Here is a 24,098-nt window from a genome sequence, read left to right on the forward strand (position 1 = left end):
GTGAACCTTTTCGACACTGAGTGCTTAACCAGAATGCATGTACATGTGCATGTGCTGGAGTACCAGAAACCCTAGACCAGCTGGCTGCACTGTGCATGCCTGATTTTTGGCCATTGTGCGGGCCATTTTCAGGCTTGTTTTGGTCCCAAAAAATTCCTGAAAACTGAAAAAAAAAAAAAAACCCAGCCTGAAAATGGCACAAAATACAGCCTGACAACACCCTGAAAAACAGGCCTTTTAAAAGTCATTTTTGGGCCATTTTCTGGCCATTTTCAGAAATGGCTTACCATTGCATTCTAGGACTGAGAGGGTGTCTGGTCCAAGGCTACTCTGCTGATTTTGAGTCTAAAGGAGAATTCACAACCTCTCAGTTTGTAGTCTAGTACTTGAACCACTATACCAAAGTGAATCTCCATTAATTAATTAATTTCCAATAAGTTTTAATATTTTCTTCCTTTCTGCTTTTTTGGGAGAATAATAACATCACTTTTCCAAGAACTCCATGAGCAAACCACATCCATCTTTTAAAATTTATCAGTTAGTTTCACTATAAACTGATAATTTTTCACTATCTTCACAGTTTTGATTTCCTTTTCATTATTTTTGGTTGGAAATTAACATTGAAAACATTTGCTTAATTTCTATTTTTGGATATCATTGACCTCTAAAATGCTTTTTTTAATATTCTTCAAAATAGTTTCATCCTAGACAGGCTTGTCACTTATTACCCTAGAGAGTTTCTTGTTCAGCTCTTATTAAGTCTTTCAAAACACTTTTCCTGCAAAAATTATTCTGAATTTTACTTTATTTCAAAATCTTAATTGCTCCTTTTTTACTTCATTCATTGCAACTGGTTTCTTTTTCAATATTTTATGTAATATTTTTCTCATCATGATTTGTTTTACAACAATCATTCTCCTCCCAGCCACAGTATCATTCATGTCTACATTCCACCAAACATCTTTTTAAATATTTCATTATTATACATCCATGTATTTCTGTGTATTCTGTCCCCAGAGCATTTGTTGTTCTGCCACAAGAGGGTTGATTTCTTTCTGTTTAGCTAGCTTACAGATAAATTAGGCAATACTTACCTTTCTAATCAAAGTAGGCACAGAATATTCCTTAATAAGGAAGTGTTCAGGGATTATTACCATATTTAACTTCCCCTTCCCAGTCTCGTCACTTCCTGTTACAAGCATTGATGGGAATATTTCATCTTTCATTCAGAGAAACCACTCAGATACAATATTGCCTGACCTGGAGGAGTCTTAGGTAAGCAGTATATCCTTACACATCTTTAGGCAGTTTAGGCCCTGGAGGATTTAGGAACAGTTACATTTTTGGCTAGCCCAGGGGTATGCAAATTTGGCTCTTCTATGACATGTGGACTTCAACTCCCAGAATTCCTGAGCTTGGCTCAGGAATTCTGGGAGCTGAAGTCCACAAGTCATAGAAGAGACAACTTTGCCTATCCTGGGCTAGACAGTAAGTAGCCCGCCTTATATCTAGGAGCACATGGTCTCATTTGTGGAGCATGGCAGGTAGTTGTTATCATATACTATTGTTGTTGTTGTTTTACAGTTTTGCAGAATTTGCAGCATTTAATAAAATTTAGATGATGGAATACTGTCTCCTTTGTTGAATCACAAGAAAAAATCACGGCTTAGATAGTTTTGCATAAAGCCACTGAGTTATGGATTAGCAGGTCCAGGACATTATGGCAAACAGGATGTTTTTATTTTGTTTCTTTCTTTACACACACTTTCCATTTGTTCTATTAGGAGATTAATCCATTTTCTAATACTCCCCTCCTCATACTGGACTCATATTTTCTTTTCTTGCAATTGTTTTACTTTCACTCTAGTTTTTTTCACTCCCCTTTTTCCATAATCATTGTTTTTCCAAATGTTTTTGCGTCTTCCAATTGCTCTATCAGCTTTTCTATATTCTCTCATCTTGTTACTATCATTCCATTCATGTTATTCAAGAAACCCCCCTTTAAGTTGCATGAATTTAGAAGTGTGCACGCACGCGCACACACACACACACCAAACTCATTCCTGTTCCTGTATTATCCAGAGCCATTGCAGTATAATCATTACTACCATTACTATCACGATCTATGTCCTAATTTCATATTCAGAAAAATCAAAATAACTCTAACTCATAGTTCCTAACACATATTTTAATCCATATTAAATCTACACATACATTGTCCTATTTATATTTAATCCTCAAGTATAAGTTTAGGCCCTTTCTTTACATCTGTTACTGGCTTTCCTTTCTTTTAGCTTCACAGCTCCACATTCTTTTTTTTTCTTTTTCCATTTATGACTTCATGCACTTGTCATTCACAAGTTTAACATTTAAAATTGCAAACTTCAATCCTTTGTTTTGATTAGATGGCTCCATATTGATTGATTTACACCACATGTCTTGACTTTGGCCAGTTGAGCTTTTCACATTTCACCTAGTAAAGTGAAGGAGCTGTACACTATGTTATTAACTTTAGTGAACCCATACCACATGCAATATGCTCTGCTAATAGTAAGAGCATTGGAATCATTGCTGGTATTTTTTGAACAGTAAGCCACAAGCATGACCAAAGCCTCATTTATTCCAAGGATACTCAAAACATTCTATATAAATTTGGATCTTCAATTTAGAAAGAACTTTTCAAGCTGATGGTCTGTTGATGGCATCCTACCAACTAAGAGTATGTTAATGTACTGACACAAAGTTATTTCATAAAGGACTCTTCCATCTTTCCATTTATAGATGAAGCATTACTGGAGATGATGGTCATTTGCAAAAGCTCTGGGACTCCATGGAACATATTTGCCTTTACTATCTGGGAAATGGATGTTTTTATGACTGCATTAGGTTGGGAGTTATAATTAGACACAAAGAAACTAAGTGGATATTGATGGGTAATTAGCATTATTTGTGGATATTATTGGATGACCAGATTTTGAGCAAATTAAACATAAAGTATACTTTATTAGGTACTATTAGCTATGTAAATCTAAAGTTCATATTGCACCAGCAACAGGTCCATATTTAAACAGTGGATTAGCTCATTATTTTTTTGTAAATTGATTGTTCTTGCTTGAGAGAAAAAAATGACAAGGAAGATTTTTGTCTTTAAATCTTCCCAGACTCAGGATTAATGGGGAGAAAGGGGAAAAACTTTCAGCATCATATAATTTATATTTTCTAAAACAAATCAAAACCAAAAATCAACAACAGGAAGACTTTTACGTGCAAAACTTTGCCCAGCATTTTTAACAGCTATTTTTCCAGAGACTCAATCCCCAATCTCAAATTCCTCAATTATGAAGGAATTTACCATTTCTCCCTTTGTTTAGATATTTATTCTCTTCTCTAAGCACAGTAAATCTCATTGATTCTCTTTGTTTTCATATCTTTCTGAATAAAATAAATATTTTATTTTCATGCCAGTTTGTGTATTGGGAATTTATGATCTAGTAATGTGCCTCAGAAAGCTTAGTTTCTGAAGATTGACTACCCATTTTTGGGCCTCAACTTGTGTCTTTCACTTAATATGAAAGACAGGTCATTACCCCCTTTTTGTGAGTTTTTTTTTGGGGGGGGGAGGAGGGCTTTAATATTCTAAATTACCAATGAAAAGGGGGGGGAATCTGAATCTTGATCTGAAGAGGCCCAGTGCTTTTGTATCTTCTTTTAAATAGCAAAGAATAATTTATACTATTATTATTATTATTATTATTATTATTATTATTATTATTATTATTATTATTATTTATTAGATTTGTATGCCGCCCCTCTTCGCAGACTCGGGGCGGCATGCAATTTATATTTCCAGAAAGCCACATCAATTTTAACAGCCTCTGTACAAGTATACAGTGATCTCTCGATTAGCGCGGGGGTTACGTTCCAAGACCTCCCGCGCTAATTGATTTCCGCGTTATAGTGGTGCGGAAGTAAAAAACACCATCTACGCATGCGCGCCATTTTTTTTCATGGCCGCACATGCGCAGATGGTGGAGTTTGCGTGTGGGCGGCGGGGAAGACCAAGGGAAGGTTCCTTCAGCCGCCCAACAGCTGATCTGCTCCGCAGTGCGGAAGCAGCGAGGAGCCGAAGATGGGGTAAAGGCAAAGGGGAAACCCCATCTTCGGCTCCTCGCTGCTGCCGCGCTGCGGAGCGGATCAGGTGTTGGGCAGCTGAAGGAACCTTCCCTTGGTCTTCCCGCCGCCCAGGCAAAGGGGAAACCCCAAGATCGCTTGCCGCTTGCCGCTTGCCGTATTGCAGCTTGGAGCCTTGCTTCGCCTCCTTCGCTGCAATACGGCAAGCGGCAAGCGATCTTGGGGTTTTCCCTTTGCCTGGGCGGCGCTGGGGCCATGCGGAGCCGCTCATCTAGGGGGGCGTGGACCGGCAAGGTGCCCTCCGCTCTCTCTCTTTCTCTCCCTGTTACCGGTGTGGTATAAGAGAGAGAAAGAAAGAGAAAGGAGGGCGACTTGCCAGTCCACGCCCCCCTGGATGAGCGGCCCCGCATGGCCCCAGCGCCGGACTCCGCCGTTGCCTCCGCCCTTGTTCGGCTCTGCAGCTGAGAGGCCACGTCCACCCCCTCCTCGGTGTCCCCGGCACCCAGCGTCCCCACGCCGCCTCCACCTCCCGGTAATGCGCCCGACCTCTGCCTCTCTCTTTCTCTCTCATATACCACGCCGGCAACAGGGAGAGAAAGAGAGAGAGAACTAGCACGGACTTATTTTTTAATTAATATTTTTTGAAAAACCGCGTTGCAGCGTTTCGCGCTAATCGAGACCGTGCTAATCGAGGGATCACTGTAGTCTGAAATGTAACAGTGTTGTAGTATTAAGATAAGGCAGCTGAGTTAAACCCTGACTTAGTCATGTTTCGAGTAGATCTATTTAAATAATTGGGAGGAGTTAGTGTGACTTCATTTAAGAAAACTTTCTGGTGTTAATTTACTGCCATAATGTACATTTCTGTTAGTACAGGGTACATGTGCTAAGTACTAGCGATGTTGTTGTTCCAAGGAGAGGTTCTAGGATTAGGAAAGAGACGGATATGGACAAGGCATGAAAATTGTCTATGTGAATTTGGGTCAGTCACTGTATGTGAGCCAATTCACCTCATAGGCAGGGGTGGGCTACTGCCCGGACAGGGGGGGGACACAGGGGGGTAGCAAAAATGGAGCGCCACCCAAGAGCACTCAGTTTGCACTGAAAGATGTTGAAAGAAAATGCAGGGCATTCTGTATAAGCCACGCCCACAGTGTGGTAGTAAAAATTTTGGTAGTCCTTCATTGTTGCAGTGAACGTGAGGAGAATAGAAGCATATTTGCAGTTTTGAGTTATTTATGACACTTAAAAAGTAGGATAAAAAGCTAAGAAAGTAAATTATGATGTGGAAATCAATTTATTTGAATATTCCATTCAGCCCAAGAAAGAAGACATTCAATCTCAGATGTGCATAGATATATAGCTGTGTTGCACCAAACGTAAAGGGTAATTCTTACCACTTCATAGTATAGCAAATGCAACAAGCAAATGTATATCCCCTGAAGAATGCATTTGATAAAATAATAATGAACAATTACTTTTCCAAACTAATAAATATTTTTTAATTTGCTAAGGTTATGGGAAATAAAGCTTCATGTAATTAACTAGAGAAGTTTTAGTATGCTATTGTAGGATTTCTTTTTTCATAAATAATAAGTGAAGCTAAACCCCCCTCTCCATTAAATTCCCTCTTGGATTAATTATTATCAATCTCTGTTTAATAACTGAATTCTTAGAACTTTGTGAGGGCCAATAGTCTGGATTTGGTATGAAAGCTAATTAAGAATAATGAAATAAAGCTATAGTGAACTTACCTCTTTTGTGTGTTGATGTGATTGAAAAATGTCTCAGAGGTAATTATAATTAGAAACTATCTGGGGAAAAAAGAGATATTTTAAAATAATAAATGTATGACAGTTCCTGACAGGAAGCAAATTTCTCCATGTCCTTTTTAAAGTTAATGAATATTAGATAAGGTTCAATAAATAGACACAAACAACACAAAGAGTCTCAGGGCACACTGGAAAATCACACCACAATTGAATTTACTTTCATGATCTAATTGGATATTTTGTCATTCTTGTCTTCTTCATAAAAAAGAACCTGAGGGAATCATCCAAATGGCAACTTGATGAAGTATCTTGTTTGTTTTGAAAGACACATAAAATATTCATGGAATTTACAGAAATTTAAAGAAAGTGTGTTTGTAGGAAAACTAAAGGCTAAAGGTTTCATAATAAGGCACAAATATTTATAACCTGATTTTGAATATGTAGACTGATTAAAATCTATTCTGCTTCAAACTATAATGGCTTGAAATACATAACTACTCTATTTGTAGACTATGTCCCATATCTCAGTGTGCCAACTGACCAGAGTTATTTCACTCATTTGTTAGTGTGGAGTAATCAGGTTTTTTTAAAAAAGATGTGGATATCTAAATAATTGATTTTCTTCATAATATCTAGTTTGGCCTTCCAATAAAAAGTTCTGATGAATAAATTAATTTTCTTTTTTGTTCAAAAATAGCATATAGTTAAATACTGTTCTTGTTAGAGCAAAATCCATATGTCTTTTTTCCCACAGAAATGCAACAAATAATAATTTGAGATGTAGGGCAATCTTCAGTGACATTCCGGTATTTGAGGAACTTTTAGAAAATCCAATTTTAGTGAAGCTAAGATAATTTCTTAAGGTTCTCAGTGAATCACATTTGAACCGAACTTTAAGGGGAAATCCTCAAGAAACTTGAGAAGGAATTGAGACATTCTGAAACAAGAAAAAATAAGGAAGATATTTATTAAAGCTATGGTGTCATCATTAAGGCACAATCATAAGAGTTTGGGACTTACTGTGACAAGAATTTATTTATTTATTGATTGATTGATTTTGTCCAATACACAATGAGGGTTTTAGTGGGTATACACATAGTAAAATACATGATGAAGATTATAGAGGATATACTCATATTAAAATATATCTAAGAAAGAAGAGAAGGGAAGATATAGCAACATATCAATGAAGATATCAATGAAAGAATAGAAGAGATATAAGAATAGAAGAAAGGTATAGGAGATATAGGAGAGCAATAGGACAGGGGACGGAAGGCACTCAAGTGCACTTGTACTCGCCCCTTACTGACCTCTTAGGAATCTGGATAGGTCAACCGTGGATAATCTAGGGGTAAAGTGTTGGGGGTTTGGTGATGACACTATGGAGTCCGGTAATGAGTTCCACGCTTCGACAAGTCGGTTACTTAAGTCATATTTTTTACAGTCAAGTTTGGAGCGGTTAATGTTAAGTTTAAATCTGTTGTGTGCTCTTGTGTTGTTGTGGTTGAAGCTGAAGTAGTCACCGATAGGTAGGACGTTGCAGCATATGATCTTGTGGGCAATACTTAGATCTTGTTTAAGGCGTCTTAGTTCTAAGCTTTCTAGGCCCAGGATTGAAAGTCTAGTCTCATAGGGTATTCTGTTTCGAGTGGAGGAGGGAAGGGCTCTTCTGGTGAAGTATCTTTGGACATTTTCAAGGGTGTTAATGCCTGAGATGTGATATGGGTTCCAAACAGATGAGCTGTATTTGAGGATGTGTCTGGCGAAAGTTTTGTAAACTCTGGTAAGTAGTGTGAGATTGCCAGAGCAGAAGCTACGTAGGATTAGGTTTACAACTCTTGAAGTCTTCTTGGCTATGTTGTTGCAGTGGGCTTTGGCACTTAAATCTTTTGTTATTAGTATACCGAGATCTTTAAATGAGAGGGGGTTATCTGTGATAATTTGATTATTCAGTTCCTATTTGGAGTTCAGATTCTTTTTCCCAATTTCTCCTTGCCTTTTGTAAACTCCTTAAAACCCACCTCTGTCGTCAGGCATGGGGGAACTGATATAACTTCCCCAGGCCTATATTGTTTATGTATGGTTTGTTGTGTGCATGTTTTTTAAATTATGGGTTTTTAGTTTTAATTATTAGATTTGTATTCTACATTGTTTTTTCTATTATTGTTGTGAGCCGCCCCGAGTCTACAGAGAGGGGCGGCATACAAATTTAATAAATGAATGAATGAATGAATGAATGAATGAATGAATGAATGTGTAGGACAGAGCATTTGCTAGTTGAGATTTGGAGTTGCCATGTGTTAGACCACTCATAAACAGAGTTAAGTCTTTTTGGAGAGTAGTTGTGTTATCAGTGGTGTTGAAGAGTTTTACATCGTTGGCGAAGAGGATAAATGACATTGTTTGGGCCAACTTTCAAAAATAAAGAGGAATAAGCTGTAATAAAATTGTTCATGTTGAGCTATAGAAGATACTTTAAAAATGTGCATCAAATTATTATCACCTGTGATATACAGAATATGCAGATTATTAAATAAGTACACACTCTGAAAAGAAAGTTAGGAATTTTAATTACTCCATATGTTTTTGGAATCCATATGGGTTGTATTAAACATGGCTCACCCTTGGGTACAGTGACACATAGCATCTGGCAAAGAGAAAAGATATATTGTACTGTCATTTTTATATCAAGTATCACATGGCCTATATATATTTTATGGCAGCCACACTATGGGAAACATATGGCTTAAGGCTAAGTCTTTGCATTGAAAATTCATAATCTTTAAGAATGTGTGATTTCTTATTTTATTCTTACAATAGGTGGAAGCAATAACATATGTATACATTTTATCTCTGGAAATATTAATACATTCATTTTCTGGGCTTTTTGTGTGTTTTTGAAATAGTTTATCTCCTTGTTTCTTGGTTTATTGAATTGTCTTTCATTCTACTCATATTGAAAGGTGGTTCAGAAAAATTCAAAGGAGTAAAATCCCTAGAAATCTTTTCCCAGGCCTTGATTCAACATGATAAGCTACAGCAGCATTGCAAATATTTTTGAACTGTGCTGTTAGCTGGTATGAACATTTGATCAAATGACACTGAGGAGATAAATGGAAGATGTTATTTGTGAACGGTCCATTATAGCTTTATAAGGATTACTGATATCTTGTAGTGAAGATGACCAATATTTGCAGAAGATTTGGGCTTCAAATTCCAATTTTCACGTTAGTTGGCTATAGGAGGCCATCTGGTGATATGATGATTAGGAGAGAGAGATTACTTTGGGAATGATAGTGGGCTAGTATGGAGATGGGAACAGGAAACATCTGGGTAGCAAACCAGTCCCATCCTCATTGTTATAAGCTCCTCAGTTAAACCTTACCTTCAACATTTTCCCACTTATCTCCTGAATTGAACAACTTAATCTGGAGTCTGCAAATATATATTAGAAAGATTGCTCTTCCTTAGTCTAAATCAGTGATGGGCAACCTTTTGAGCTTGGTGTGTCAAAATTTGCCAAAAAACCGAGCATAACTCGGGTGGTGTGTCACCTTGAGAAAAAAACACTCTCACTCTCTCTCACTCTCTTCCTTCCTCTTTGCTAACCGGCACAAGGCTCAAGCCAGCTGCCCGGGAAAGCCCTGTGCCAGCCAGGAAAGCCGGTTTTACAGGAAAGTAGCACGCTTTTCAAATGCGCTGCTTTCCTGCTGCAACTCTTTCCTGGGCGGGGGGGGGCGCCCGAACAGAGGCGGCGGCGGGTTCAAGGGACCAACAGCTGGTCCTTTTCGGGGTTGCGTTGTTGCAGCGTCTGAGGCCGCCGCTGCCTCCGCCTCCAGGCGAAGGGATCTCCTCGGTGGGCGGCCTTGGAGGCTGCAACGACGCAGCCCCGAAAAGGACCGGCTGCTGGTCCCTTAAAGCTGCCGCTGTCGCCCACTGCAGAGATCCCTTTGCCTGGAGGTGGAGGCGGCGGCGGCCTCAGACGCTGCAACAACGCAGCCCCGAAAAGGACTGGCTGTTGGTCCCTTGAATCTGCCGCCGCCGCCTCTGTTCGGGCGAAGGGATCTCCGCAGTGGGCGGCAGCAGCTTGAAGAGACCAACAGCCGATCCTTATTGAGCTGAGTTTCCTTTGGCTTCCTTCGAGGCAGCAGGTGAGCTTTGCAGTTTTGCCTTGAAGGAAGCCAAAGGAAGCTCAGCTCGGGGGCGGGCCTGAAGCAGCCGCCGCCTACTCCGCCCCACGCTTTGGCCGCGCTGGGGCCAAGTAAGCTGAGGCTAGGCCCGTCACCCCGGCTCCAAGTGCATGGCCTGGGCGGGCAAGCATTGGGAGGGCCTCGCCGGTGCTTGGCGGGAGAAGAGCTCCCCTCCCTGCGATCCGGGACGGCATGGCCGTCAACAAGTTAGTGGGCAGGGGTCCTGATGGCTTGCTTACGGCCCCCTCCAGCCGCTCTTGCAGGGCTTCCAGGCTTCCCGCGGGGTGGCGAAGAAGCAAAAAAGCGGCACTGGAGGGACCAAGACGGTCTGCAGCTGAGCGTCTGGAGGAGGAGGAGGAGGAAAGCCAGGGGGCGGGGAGGAAAGCGGGCCTGCAATTGGCCAATTTCTTTCTCGCCTTCAGGGAGAGGAACTGCTGCTGCTCTGCCATAGGATGCTTTCCTCCCCGCCCCCTGGCTTTCTTCCTTGCTGCCGCCAGACGCTCAGCAGCAGAGTGGAGGGGAGATTCGGGAGCTTATGGTAAAATCTCGTACATTGCCGGGGGTCGGGTAAATGGCCTCAGCGGGCTGTAGTTTGGGGACCGCTGCCCTAAAGCTCCCCATTTCTCCAGCCGCGTGTCACCGAAAATGGCTACGCGTGTCAGTGCTGACACGCGTGTCATAGGTTCGCCATCACTGGTCTAAATATTAATTTGATATACTTTGTCAAGGTGTTTTAAAATTTAAAACTGAACTCTTGACTTTTGAAGGGGGGGGGATGCATGGTTGTATCTCAAGAGAAGACAAGATAAGAACCAAAAGAATAATTATGGTCTGAAGATCCGTCAAGTTTGAAAAAGTGTCTCAATAGGAATAACAATGTCTAACCCAAATAAGAATTTTTAAAAGTAGCAGTTTACTTTTCATAGATAATTGAAACACACACACAACTACATATTATTTCAGATGAAACAATATTAGGCAGTTTTGGATATTAAAATTAAATAGTGGATTTTAGGATGCACTTGTGAATGATTCTCATTTGTTTATAAAGGAATGGTAATTTGGCATCTCAAAATAACTTGGTGAGAATCTTACTGCTTTTAGAAGTTTGCATTCAACTGTATTTAAAATACAAGCCAGTGTCACCTAATTTTAAAACAGCAAAAAAGAAAGAAAAAGAAAAGAGTCAAAATAGGCAAGCAGTTAGAGCATTTCATTTGAGGTCTATTCAAAACAGTTTTCTTTTGGAGTTTTCATTTGTACACAATTCAATCAACTCACCTTTCCCAATGTAGGTTGTGAATCAATTTGATATATTGAACTGAGTGTTTTTTCCATCAATTCAAACATTGAACTTATCACTGAATCGATTCAGCCAATCACAGACACAAATCAAATCTATTATTCAGCTTGAATTGCAAATTGAAATAAGATCTTGGGTAATTTGCAGAGCCTTGCTATTAGGTTTGAAAATAATAGCACAATGTTATTTTTGAAAATATGAATAAGATAGTTAGGACTGATAGAAAACCCCCCTCTAAAACTCAGATCCACAAGTTGGCAGATTCTGGAGAAACAAATAAATATAAAGTATGTTGGCAGATAAGATTTGCTGAAAAAGAGAGAGTATCATTGAAATAAACAGGATATATATGTGAACTTGCTATGAAAATTTTTACACTGATCCTTTAGACTGATTATTTACTAAACCGAGTGTTAAATATAAATGATAAATTATAATTAACTGAACACAAAATAAATAGATAGCATATCTATATATGGACTCTCTGAAACCCAAAGGATGTGATAACTGTATAAAGTTTTAATTGCAGACAACTTGATAGAGAAGGATGTTTTCTTAGGATAAAAATAAAATAGACAAAACATTTCAGCCCTATCTAGCATATAGATAAAATGGGAAAATAAACAACTAACTAGTTTTCAAAATGAATACCTTGCCAATGGGAATAGTGGAAAACACTGTCCACAAGCCAATCTTAAACTCATTTATTATACCAGATGTTTTAAAGGGTTGCATGTAAAGTTGCATGGCTGTAAATAGTATTGGAAATACTCAGTGTAGGAGATTACATGAGCTGAATACCAGGGAAGATTCTGGAAAAGACAATCAAGCAAAGAATCAACAAACACCTAGAAGTAAACAAAGTAATAACCAAAAGCAACATAGGTTTGTCCAAAATAGATCATGCCAGAGTAATCTTATTGCATTATTTGACAAAATAACAAAATTAGTGGACCAGAGGAATGCTGTCAATATTATATATTTGGACTTCAGTAAGGCATTTGATAAAGTTGATCATAACCACTAATGGGCAGCCAATTTTTTTACTGCCACGCGGTGGGTGTGGCTTATTTTGTGGGTGTGGCTTAATGGTCATGTGACTGGGTAGGAGTAGGTTGCCGGCCATGTGACCAGGTGGGAGTGGCTTGAATGATAATCGTTCAAGTGAACTGTTAAGTCCTCGCCTTACAACCTTACCAGTGTCGCTCGCTGGGGTGACAATTTGCTTTGTGTCTCCCGTGCTCTCCTTCCTGGGTCCTCCCCCACCTCAGGCTGGGTAGCTAGGTGAACAGGTGCTGCCAGAAGTATAAATTCTTCCAGCGCTGCTTCCACCCATGCCTTCTGCTTGCACCTCAGGCTGCGTGAGACTGGAGGGGAGCTGGGCAGGAGAGAGGGAAGCTCATCCGAAGCCAGTAGGAAAGAAAGAGGGAGAGGACTTCCGGGTGGAGCCCGATCGCGCCGGAGGAGCGGAGGCTGAGCTCCGGCACCGCGGTCCTCCTTTCCAGCCTGCAGGACGCGGTTTCGCGTGGTGCCGACTCTGGAGGGATCGGCACAGGACAGGGGGTCTCCCGGACACCCTGGGACGGATCGCCATGGTCCCGGGGTGAGGGATAGCCCCGCAGCTGCAGGCATGGAGAGCTGTGCCCAGGCGGCTGCCTGGACACAGCCGTAGCGGTCGCCGACAGCGGAAGGTCAAAAAAATAGAAGAAGTCTACAAATAATTGATCAGCAGAAAGAGGAGACTCACAGCACCACACGGAATTCCTTTGGTATCTTCACAAGTTTGGGAAAAAGAAGATTTTTTCAACTCTAAGGCGAATATAACAAAAGAAGAAAACTGTAAGTGATATCCATCCGCAGTGGAGAAGATCAGCCGGAACTACTTGCCTTTGTTACAACTGAGTATAACTTTCACTTTTTTTTTGCTACTTAAGATTATAGTGTGGTGTGTCTACTTTCCCTTTTCTTCGTATATTTTTTCTTGTTACAATTTTTTCTCTTCTAAAACTAAAGTTTGACTTGGAAATCATGGAGTGAATGAAGTAAAATATATTAATATATTAATCAATTGAGCATTGTGGAACTAATGTACTGAACTAATTCAATTTATGTTTTTTTTTTCTTTTCAATGGATTTTTTCTGAAGCTATAAATATTTTAAACGAATTTTGGAGTATACATCTTATTTTCCTATTCTTAAAACTTTTGATATTATTTTTATTCTATTATAAATCTTTCCTTGGACTTGCTGGGACTATTTTTTGTCTGATTTCAGAGGCGTAAGGATATTTTTTGTATTTTTACTTTTTTTACTCTCGTTGTTCTCTCTCTTTTTAAATATATAGTATAGAAACTTGGACCATCTCATTGGTATTTGAATTTAGAAAATATTCTGGACATTGATTTTGGACCTATTTTTCTCTTTTTTCCCTTTTTCTCTGGATAATTTTATTAGAGTATAAGTTAGGCCTACTGTTTCTTTTTGGGTTTTTTTTTTTCTTTTTTGGACTCATTAGAAATTTTTGAACCCTTTTTCCCTTAGAGTTTTTGATATATCTCTCTTTTTTAACAAAAAGTCTGTTTATTAATTGGATTAATTTTTATATTATTTTATTATTTCATTTTATTTTATTTTTGCACTCCTACACATATAAGTATATTTTTTAAATAATTTTAAATATATTTTTCTATTTTTTATATATATATATAGAATATTTATTTCTTCTCTCCCTTTTCTGTCTTCTTAAAAGAAATTCTATCTAGGTATTGATTTTATTTTCTATTTACCCCTCTTTGAAGAAACCCTCTCTATCCTTCTTTCCTTTTACTTTTCTCCTTTTTTCTTCTCCTCTTTTTCTCTTCCCCCTTTTTTTTCTCTTCTATATTTTTTTCTTTTTTTAATTATTATTAAATAGATATGTGCTAGAATATTGGTTTCTTCCTTTCCCCTACCTGACCCCCACTTAAGGAATCTAGGAACTCACCAAAATATTTTTTTCTTTCTTTACCTTTACCCCTTTATTTTCTTTTTCTTTTTTACTTTCCTTTTAATTAAACTCAACAATAAATTATAGCATTAATTGAATTAAATCAATATATTTAATCTTTCTTTTTTCCTTTTACTGCTTCATTTTTCTATTAAGATACATAAGATCCAGATTAAAATATTTTTTTTTAACACAAAATAATTAACAGTAAATTTTGGACTATGAAAGGTTCCCAGAGGGCACAGAGTGTGACTTCAGTGACTACAATAACAACGCGAAAACAACCAACTACTCCCGCTCCAACTTCAACACCTAGGACTTCTCCAACTTCATCACCGTTACAACAAATGACCATACCCACAATGTTAGCTAAAGAGAAAGAAAAAGACAAGCCTACGATGGACCCTGGTCTTCAGATTATCCAAGAAGCATTAGCTGACATCAAGGCATTACAAACCGAGGCAAAAAATCAAAGCAACACAGACAAAGAGGAAATGAAAACCTACTTACAGGAACTGAGGCAAGAGATGAAGGAGATGAAAGACGAAATTAAAAAAGAAATTGCAGAACTTCGAACTGAATTAACTGAAGTAAAAGGAAATGTTGCCGAAATGGATGGAAATATAAAAGTTATTCAACAAAAATTACAAGACAGCGAAAAGAGAATACAAGTGACAGAAGGGAAAATTCAAGATGTGGGACAGAGAGTAGAAGAATATGAAGACCGTGACTACGCTGCCCGTAGAGACTTTGACATAGCAATAACCAATTTAGAACTTCACTCTGCTCAACATGGACTGAGGTTTCAAAACATCGAAGAAGAAAAAGACGAAGATCTTCCCGCAAAAATGGCAGAAGTTATGGGAGCCATTTTGCAGTTGGACCCAACAGACCTGGTAAAAGAGATCGACGAAGTCTACCGAGTTCAGACTGGATATGTTAGGCGCCACAACTTACCCAGAGAAGTCCACATCAAGTTCACAAGAAGAATTGTCAAAGATACGATATTGAGATACACAAAAAACGAGTCTTTCCAACGTAATTGAAAAGAAATTGCGATTCTGAAACAAGTTCCGAGGAGAGTCCGAGAGGCTAGAAGACAATATTATTTTCTTACAAGTATTTTAATCAGAAAGAGCATTCCTTTCAGATGGCTGATACCAGAAGGTTTGACCCTAACATGGCAATCAACGAGAGTGAAAATAGAAAGTGTAGAACAAGCACGATCTTTCCTTGTACGAAGTGGACTGGACAGTACTGCGCAAATTCAGATCCAATCAGAGCTTGGCGACGAAGTGAAGGGGGCCACAGGTGGTGGAGGGGAAGAAGCGTTGGTGGTAAGGCAGAAACAACTACAGATCTCACAAGACTTAATTTTAGATACCCGACTTCAAGAACCAAAAGAACCCAAAAGGTACTATAAATAAAGATGACACATGATCTGAAAATATTTTCAGTCAATGTAAATGGATTAAATAACCCAAGGAAGAGAAACCAAGTATTAACTAAACTTATGAAACAAAAAGCCCAGATAAGCATCCTACAAGAAGTTCATATCAAAAAATCAAAAAGAAGTCTCCTTAAGAATCCCAAATTGGGAAAATTATACACAAGTTTGGCAAACCAAAAGAAAAGAGGTGTAGCAATGTATATTGATGATTTAATTGAATCTAAAGAAATATATAATGATGGTGATGGAAGGATCTTGATAGTACAATTAGATTTAGAAATAAAACCTTTAACAATTGTCTCAATTTATGCACCAAATGATAATCAAAAACAATTCTATAAAGACCTACATGAAAAAATCAATGAGTTATCAATTGAAAATATGATAATAATAGGAGACTTTAATGCAATATCAGATGACCAAATGGATTATAATGGGAAAAGAAAAGAAAAGAAAAAAAAGGTAATATTACCGGCATCATTTTGGAAAATGAAAACAGAATTGGCATTAAAAGATGTATGGCGAGAACAGCATTTAAAAGATAAACAGTATACTTTTTATTCCAATCCACATAAGACTTGGTCTAGAATTGATATGGCATGGGCTCCTACTCAAATAATGGAACAAATAAGTGAAATAGAAATAGAAACAAATACTTGGGCCGATCATAACCCTCTATCCATATATTGGAAAGGTAAAAGGATAATAAAGAATTGGTCAATGAATAGAATTATAATAAAAGATCCTGAATATAAGAAATGGGTAGAGAAGGAGTTAAAGATTTTCTTAAAAATAAATAAAAATGCAGATACTACCCCTCAAAATTTATGGGACACAACCAAAGCATATATACGTGGATTAACAATAGCATTCACAGCAAAAAAGAATAAAGAAAAGAAAGAATACCAAGAAACATTAGTAGAAGAATTAAGAAAATTAGAAATTTTAATGCAAAAAGAGGATAAGGACGACAAATTAAAAAATCAGAGAATTAATAAGACATAAATTGAGATTAATAGAACAAGAATCAATTGCAGAAAAGATAAAAAGAGCAAAACAAGATTATTTTGAATATGCAAATAAACCTGGAAGATGGCTGGCATACAAACTTAGAAAAGAGAGAGAAAATAAAATTATAAAAAATCTGATGGATTCAAAAGGTACTATAAAACATAGAATAGAAGACAAAAAGGAAATAGCTTCGGAATTCTATAAACAATTATATAAGAAAGAAGAGATAAGCGAGGATTTAATTTTTAAATATTTGGAACAAATAAAACTTCCAGTTTTAACGGAAGCCCAACAGCAAAGATTAAATAGACCCGTTACAGATATAAAATTAAAACAATCTATAAAGAATCAAAAAAATAATAAAGCGACCGGTCCAGACGCAATACCAGCTGAATTTTACAAACTAGATTTAGAAATATTCTTTTCCAACATGCTAGAGATATATAATCAAATATTGACAACAGGTAAATTACCAAAAACCTGGTCAGAAACTTTAATAACCTTAATACATAAGGCGGATACCAAGAAAGAAAAAATTGAAAATTATAGACCTATCTCATTGTTGAACGTAGACTATAAAATTTTTATATCAATATTTGCCAATAGACTTAAAAGTATTATAAACAACATGATACACAGTGACCAAAATGGGTTTTTACCAGGAAGACAAATTAAAAATAATTTAAGAATAATTGTTAACACTTTGGAATACTACGAACAACACCCTGAAAAGCAAATGGCACTTGTATTTTTAGATGCTCAAAAAGCATTTGACAACGTGGACTGGAATTTTATGAAAATACAATTAAATAAGATGGAAGTAGGAACAAAGTTCTTTAACATAATAGACGCTATATATTCTGAACAAACTGCTAAAATTATAATAAATAGTGAACAAACAGAAAAAGTAGTTATACAAAGAGGAGTAAGACAAGGTTGCCCAATATCACCATTGTTGTTTATTTTGACTTTAGAAGTATTGCTGATAAAAATAAGAGCAGATCAGAAAATAAAAGGATTGAAAATCAGAAAAGAAGTTTATAAAACACAAGCATTTGCAGATGACGTAGTCTTTATTTTAGATGACCCAATAGAATCTATCCTAAATTTAATAAATGTGATTGAAGAATATGGGAAAGTCGCAGGGTTGAAAATAAATAAGGAAAAGACACAGATACTAACAAAAAATATGACTGAAATACAGAGAAAACACTTAGGAGACTTATCAAACATGAAGATCACGAAAAAAGTGAAATACTTAGGGATATGGATGACCTCCAAAGCCCTATCTTTAAAAAACGACAATTACTTAAAATTATTAAGTCAGATTAAAAAAGATTTAGAAATATGGAGTAATTTACAATTATCATTCGTAGGAAGAATCTCCACAGTTAAAATGAATATCCTTCCAAAAATACTATTCCTTTTTCAAGTGATTCCGATAAATCCAGGAGCGAAATTCTTTGCCGAATTGAATAAGATAATAAGAAAATTTATTTGGCAAGGTAAAAAATCAAGAATAAAACAAAATTCATTAGAAGACCGTAAGGAGAGAGGGGGCCTGGGGCTTCCAAATTGGAAACTATATTATCTTGCCACGGCTCTGACATGGATAAAAGAATGGCTTACACTAGAAAATCAAAGATTGCTTAACCTAGAAGGCCACGACTTGATGGTCGGGTGGCATGCATTTGTTTGGTACGATAAGTTAAGAACCCACTCATATTTTAAAAATAATGTTATTAGAAAGGCATTGATAGAAGTGTGGAATGAAATAAAGAAAAATCATTTTTTAGTAATGCCAGAATGGGTTTCACCCCTTGAAGCCATAGTACACCCAAATCTTAAAGGAAAAGGTAAGATTTGGAAATATAGTGATTTGTTAAATAATCAATTAAAATTAAGAACAAAACAAGAGTTATACGAGTTAGGTATAGACTTAGATTGGTGGCATTATATGCAGATTAGTTCTAGATATCAAATAGACGTAAAGACTTACATTTTTAAAAAAGAAAATAATGTACTGGGCAAATTATTATTCCAAAATCAAACAAAGACAATTGGAAATGTTTATAAATATTTACTAAATCATAGAACGATAGGTTGGATATTGAAAGATAATATGATCAGTTGGTGCAAAAATTTTGGCAAAGAGATTGATTTAGATACTTGGGAAAAGATATGGACCTATAATTGGAAAATAACAAAATCAATCTCTTTCAAAGAAAATCAAATTAAGATGTTTTATAGATGGCACCTTCCACCATATAGAATCTCTAAAATGTTTCCTTCGGTATCGCCCATTTGTTGGAAATGCAAAAAAGAAGTTGGTACATATTACCACACATGGTGGACCTGTTCGGAGACAAAAATATTTTGGAATAAAGTAGAGAATTGGATAAATGAAATAACAAAGGAGAAGATTAAAAAATCTCCTGAATTTTTTTTATTGGGTATTTCAAATATAAAGTATAAAAAAGATATTTACTATTTAATAATACATATATTGACTGCGGCACGAATAACATTCGCGCAGAAATGGAAAGAAAAGACGATACCGAAAGACTCTGAGGTGTTTAAAAAAATCATAGAGTGTGCAGAACTAGATATGATGACTAAAAGGTTGAACAATCAAACTGAAACAGAATTTTATAAAATTTGGGATAAAGTATATGATTGGTGGAATGTTAAAAATAGTATTAAAAATTAAACATATAAGAATAAATGATTACTTAAAAATTATAAGATAGAATTATATAGTTTAAGTGTTTATATTATTATTTTCTTTATTCTTCTTGCATTACTAATAATTTGCTTATTGTTTTTTGATATATATATACATATAAGTATATTATTATTATTTTTTGTACAAAAAAAAATATAGAGAGAGAAACTCAATCAATAATCTTAATTTTAAAAATCTATAATTAAATTTAATGATAAAGTAATTTTCAAGTGTGGTTTTTCTGCTTAGATCTTGTAACAGTTAGAGTTTTTTATATTTTGTATTAGTTACACTTCTAAGATAAGCGGAGCAATAGTAGCTCCTTAAATGTTTAATGTTGTATGTCTTTGTTCGTTTTACTTTGAAAATAATAAAAAATATTTTTTTTAAAAAAAAAGGAAAGAAAGAGGGAAAAAGCAAGGAGTGCAGAAGCAGCAGCAGGGAAAAAAAGGAGAGCTGAGCCAAGACCCGTAATCCAGGAAGTGACAGTCGCCGATCAGCTGGAGCTGAGCACCCATTTTCATTTCCACCAGTGGAACTGCGTTCTACCCCGTCCTGCCTGCTTGCCCACTCTTGACCATAACCTACTACTAGATAAAGTAGAAAAATGTGGGATGGACAGCAACAGTACAAGAAGGATTCAAAACTGGCTAACCAACTGCACTCAACATGTAGTGCTCAATGGAACTGCATCTACATGGAGGAAAGTATGCAGCGGAGTATCGCAAGGCTCTGTTTTAAACCCAGTACTCTTCAACATCTTCATCAAAGTATTGGATGAAGGGATAGATGGGGAACTCATCAAATTTGCAGATGGCACCAATTGGCAGGAATAGTCAACTCTCCAGAAGTTAGGCTCAAACTACAGAAGGATCTTGACGGACCTGAACATTAGGTGCTATCAAACAAAATTAAATTCAATGGTGAAAAACGTAAGGTTCTACATTTAGGCAAGAAGAACAAAATACACAAGTTACAGTATATGTGGTACCTTGCTCAACAGTAGTAACTGTGAGAGAGATCTTGGAATCCTAGTGGACAACCATTTAAATATGGGCCAGCAGTGAGCAGCAGCTGCCAAAAAAGCCAACACAGTTCTAGGCTCCATTAACAGAGGAATAGAATCAAGATCATATGAAGTGTTTATACCACTATATAATGCCTTAGTAAGGCCACTCTTGGAATACTACATTTAGTTGCCACAAAGAAGAGGGAGTTGAGCTATTCTCCAAAGCACCTGAGGGTGGAACAAGAAGCAATGGATGGAAGCTAAACAAGGAGAGAAGCAACTTAGAAATCAGGAGAAATTTCCTGACAGTTAGAACAATTGATCAATGGAAAATCTTGCCTTCAGAAGTTGTGAATGCTTCAACACTGTCGGATAATCATTTGTCCGAAGTAGTATAGGGTCCCCTTCCCAAGCAAGGGGTTGGACTGGAAGACCTCCAAGGTCTCTTCCAACTCTGTTATTATAATTTATTGCAACTTTACATGGTGGGGGAGGGGTGTCAGGATTTTATTTTTTGCATGCAGGTTTTAATTATTTTATTCTACTTTCTAAAGAGGTTCAAAATTCCAAGATTGCTATATATTTCATTGGAAATCTAGATGTTTTTCTCCAACAGAAGGAGGATTTTCATTCACATTTTTTCCTATAAGGCAAAACATAATTTTTAATTTATGAAGACTTGTTCTGCCCTTCCCTCTATCTTTAATTTTACTAAAAAGAGAAGGAGCACAAAACATGGAATTTTGATGCATTTTTCAAACAATACTTTACAAAATTAGTTGATTCAGTCCAGTGTTTTCAAACTTCATAACTTTAAGGTGTGTGGACTTCATTTCCCAGAATTCTTCAAAGAGCATGCTGCCTCAGGAATTCTGGGTGTTGATGTTCATACATCTTAAAGTTGCCAAGTTTGAAAAACACTGCTATAGTCCATTCAATTTCTTCTTTTGGCACATATTGAAAATTTGACTTTAAGAATTTTAGGTGCAGGAAATCTAAGCTATTACTATTGTGAGCATGCTTCCATTTCCTGTGTTATTTGCACAAAAGCACACGTAAAAGCTTTGTAAATTTTACAAATGCATATTCTGGGAGAAAATAAAAACTTAAGATATGTTGCAATTCAAATTTATGCACAGATTCCTTTAACTCTTAATTAAGAGCCAAATGATGACAGCATAGCATTACTGTTATATACAACATGAACCGATTTGAAAATGTTTTCTATTGAGGCTGGTTTCCCATCCTCATCTTTTCTCATTACCAGCTTAAAAGTCACGACTTTAAGTAATTATTTAAAGTATTTCCTAACTACTACTGTTTCTCATTAAAAGTCATATGGGTAATAGCCACTGTTTTTATGATGTGTTTCTATGCTAGTTCAATTAATGGTTTACGGACATTTTTTTTTTACGGTTTAACTTGGAAGCTTTTTTGCTTCCAACTAATACCAAAGTTAGACTCGTGTTTCAGAGATTATTATCCGAAAATGGCTTGGGTGATGGGGACATCAGCAGTAAACATTTTACAATTTCAATGTATTTGTGCAACAGAGGGATGCTTGTATAGAAGTTCCATTGATGACATCCATGCCTCTACATTCTTTTTATCATCCCTTGAAAGATTTTAGCTAACCTATCTTGCTAGATTTTATTTAACAGAATAACAGAGTTGAAAGGGACCTTGGAGATCTTCTGATTCAATCCCTTGCTCAAGCAGGAAACATACTATTTCAAACAAATGTTCATCTCAAAAACCTCAAGTGTTTGAGTACCAGGGACTTCTAGAGGCAGGTGATTCCACCAAATAATTGTTCTGGCAGGAAATTTGTCCTTAGTTCTAGGTTGGTTCTCTCTTTCATAAGTTTCCCTTCACTGCTTCATGTTCTGCCTTCAGGTGCTTTGAAGAATAAGTCAAACACACACCACAGACCTTCTTTTTGGCAGCCCCTCAAATAACACTGCTATTATGACACTCCTTTTTTTACTAGACTAGATACACAATTCCAGCAAACATTCATTATATGTTTTAGCATCCAGCTGCCTAATCAGCTCCTTCCAAAGTTTCACCATCCTTTTTTTATATTGTGGTGACCAAAACTGGATGCAGTATTTCAAGCATGGTCTTATCAAGGCATTATTTATTTGTTTGTTTGTTTGTTTGTTTGTTTGTTTGTTCGTTCGTTCATCCATTCATTCATTCATTCATTCATTCATTCATTCATTTATTTATTGGATTTGTATGCCGCCCCTCTCCGGAGACTCGGGGCGGCTAACAGCAACAATAAAGCAGTGTACAATAGTAGTCTGATGTTAGAAACAATTAAAAACCCATTAATATAAAAAAAACCAAACATACATACATACATACCATGCATAGAATTGTAAAGGCCTAGGGGGAAGAGGGTCTCAATTCCCCCATGCCTGACGGCAGAGGTGGGTTTTAAGCAGCTTACGAAAGGCAAGGAGGGTGGGGGCAATTCTAATCTTTGGGGGGAGTTGGTTCCAGAGGGCTGGGGCCGCCACAGAGAAGGCTCTTCCCCTGGATCCCGCCAAGCGACATTCTTTAGTTGACGGGACCCAGAGAAGATCCACTCTGTGGGACCTAACTGGTCGCTGGGATTCGTGCAGCAGAAGGCGGTCCCTGAGATAATCTGGTCCGGTGCCATGAAGGGCTTTATAGGTCATAACCAACACTTTGAATTGTGATCGGAAACTGATCGGCAACCAATGCAGACTGCGGAGTGTTGGTGTAACATGGGCATATTTGGGAAAGCCCATGATTGCTCTCGCAGCTGCATTCTGCACGATCTGAATTTTCCGAACATTTTTCAAAGGTAGCCCCATGTAGAGAGCATTACAGTAGTCGAGTTTCGAGGTGATGAGGGCATGAGTGACTGTGAGCAGTGACTCCCGATTCAAGTAGGGTCGCAACTGGTGCACAAGGCGAACCTGGGCAAACGCCCCCCCTCGCCACAGCTGAAAGGTGTTTCTCTAATGTGAGCTGTGGGTCGAGGAGGACGCCCAAGTTGCGAACCTTCTCTGAGGGGGCCAGTGATTCTCCCCCTAGGGTAATGGATGGACAGATGGAATTGTCCTTTGGAGATAAGACCCACAGCCACTCTGTCTTGTCTGAGTTGAGCTTAAGTTTGTTGACACTCATCCAGGCCCCAACATCCTCCAGGCACCGGCACATCACTTCCACTGCTTCGTTGGCTGGACATGGGGTGGAGATGTATAACTTGGTATCATCGGCGTATTGATGATACCTCACCCCATGCCCTTGGATGATCTCACCCAGTGGTTTCATGTAGATATTAAATAGTAGGGGGGAGAGGACTGACCCCTGAGGCACCCCACAAGGGAGAGACCTAGAGGTCGACCTCTGACCCCCCACTAACACCGACTGCGACCGACCAGAGAGGTATGAGGAGAATCACTGAAGAACAGTGCCTCCCACCCCCAACCCCTCCAGCCGGTGCAGAAGGATATCACGGTCGATGGTATCGAAAGCCGCTGAGA

The 24,098-nt window shown here is 37.6% G+C and overlaps 1 protein-coding gene across 2 annotated transcripts in view; it reads right to left on the reverse strand.

The window, feature by feature from the left end:
- Nucleotides 1–24,098, reverse strand: part of CDH12 (cadherin 12) — an 896,151-nt gene that overhangs the window by 707,669 nt on the left and 164,384 nt on the right. Inside the window, exon 1 of one of the 2 annotated variants that reach the window (XM_070747113.1) lies at nucleotides 1,095–1,125. The exons of the other annotated variant lie outside the window; for it this stretch is intronic. The gene's annotated coding sequence lies outside the window, so the exon portion shown is untranslated. Of the gene's footprint in view, nucleotides 1–1,094; nucleotides 1,126–24,098 lie in introns of those variants that run through there. 2 annotated transcript variants of the gene reach the window in all.

The sequence above is a fragment of the Erythrolamprus reginae genome, chromosome 3, assembly GCF_031021105.1.
Source record: "Erythrolamprus reginae isolate rEryReg1 chromosome 3, rEryReg1.hap1, whole genome shotgun sequence".
NCBI classification, from domain to species: domain Eukaryota; kingdom Metazoa; phylum Chordata; class Lepidosauria; order Squamata; family Dipsadidae; genus Erythrolamprus; species Erythrolamprus reginae.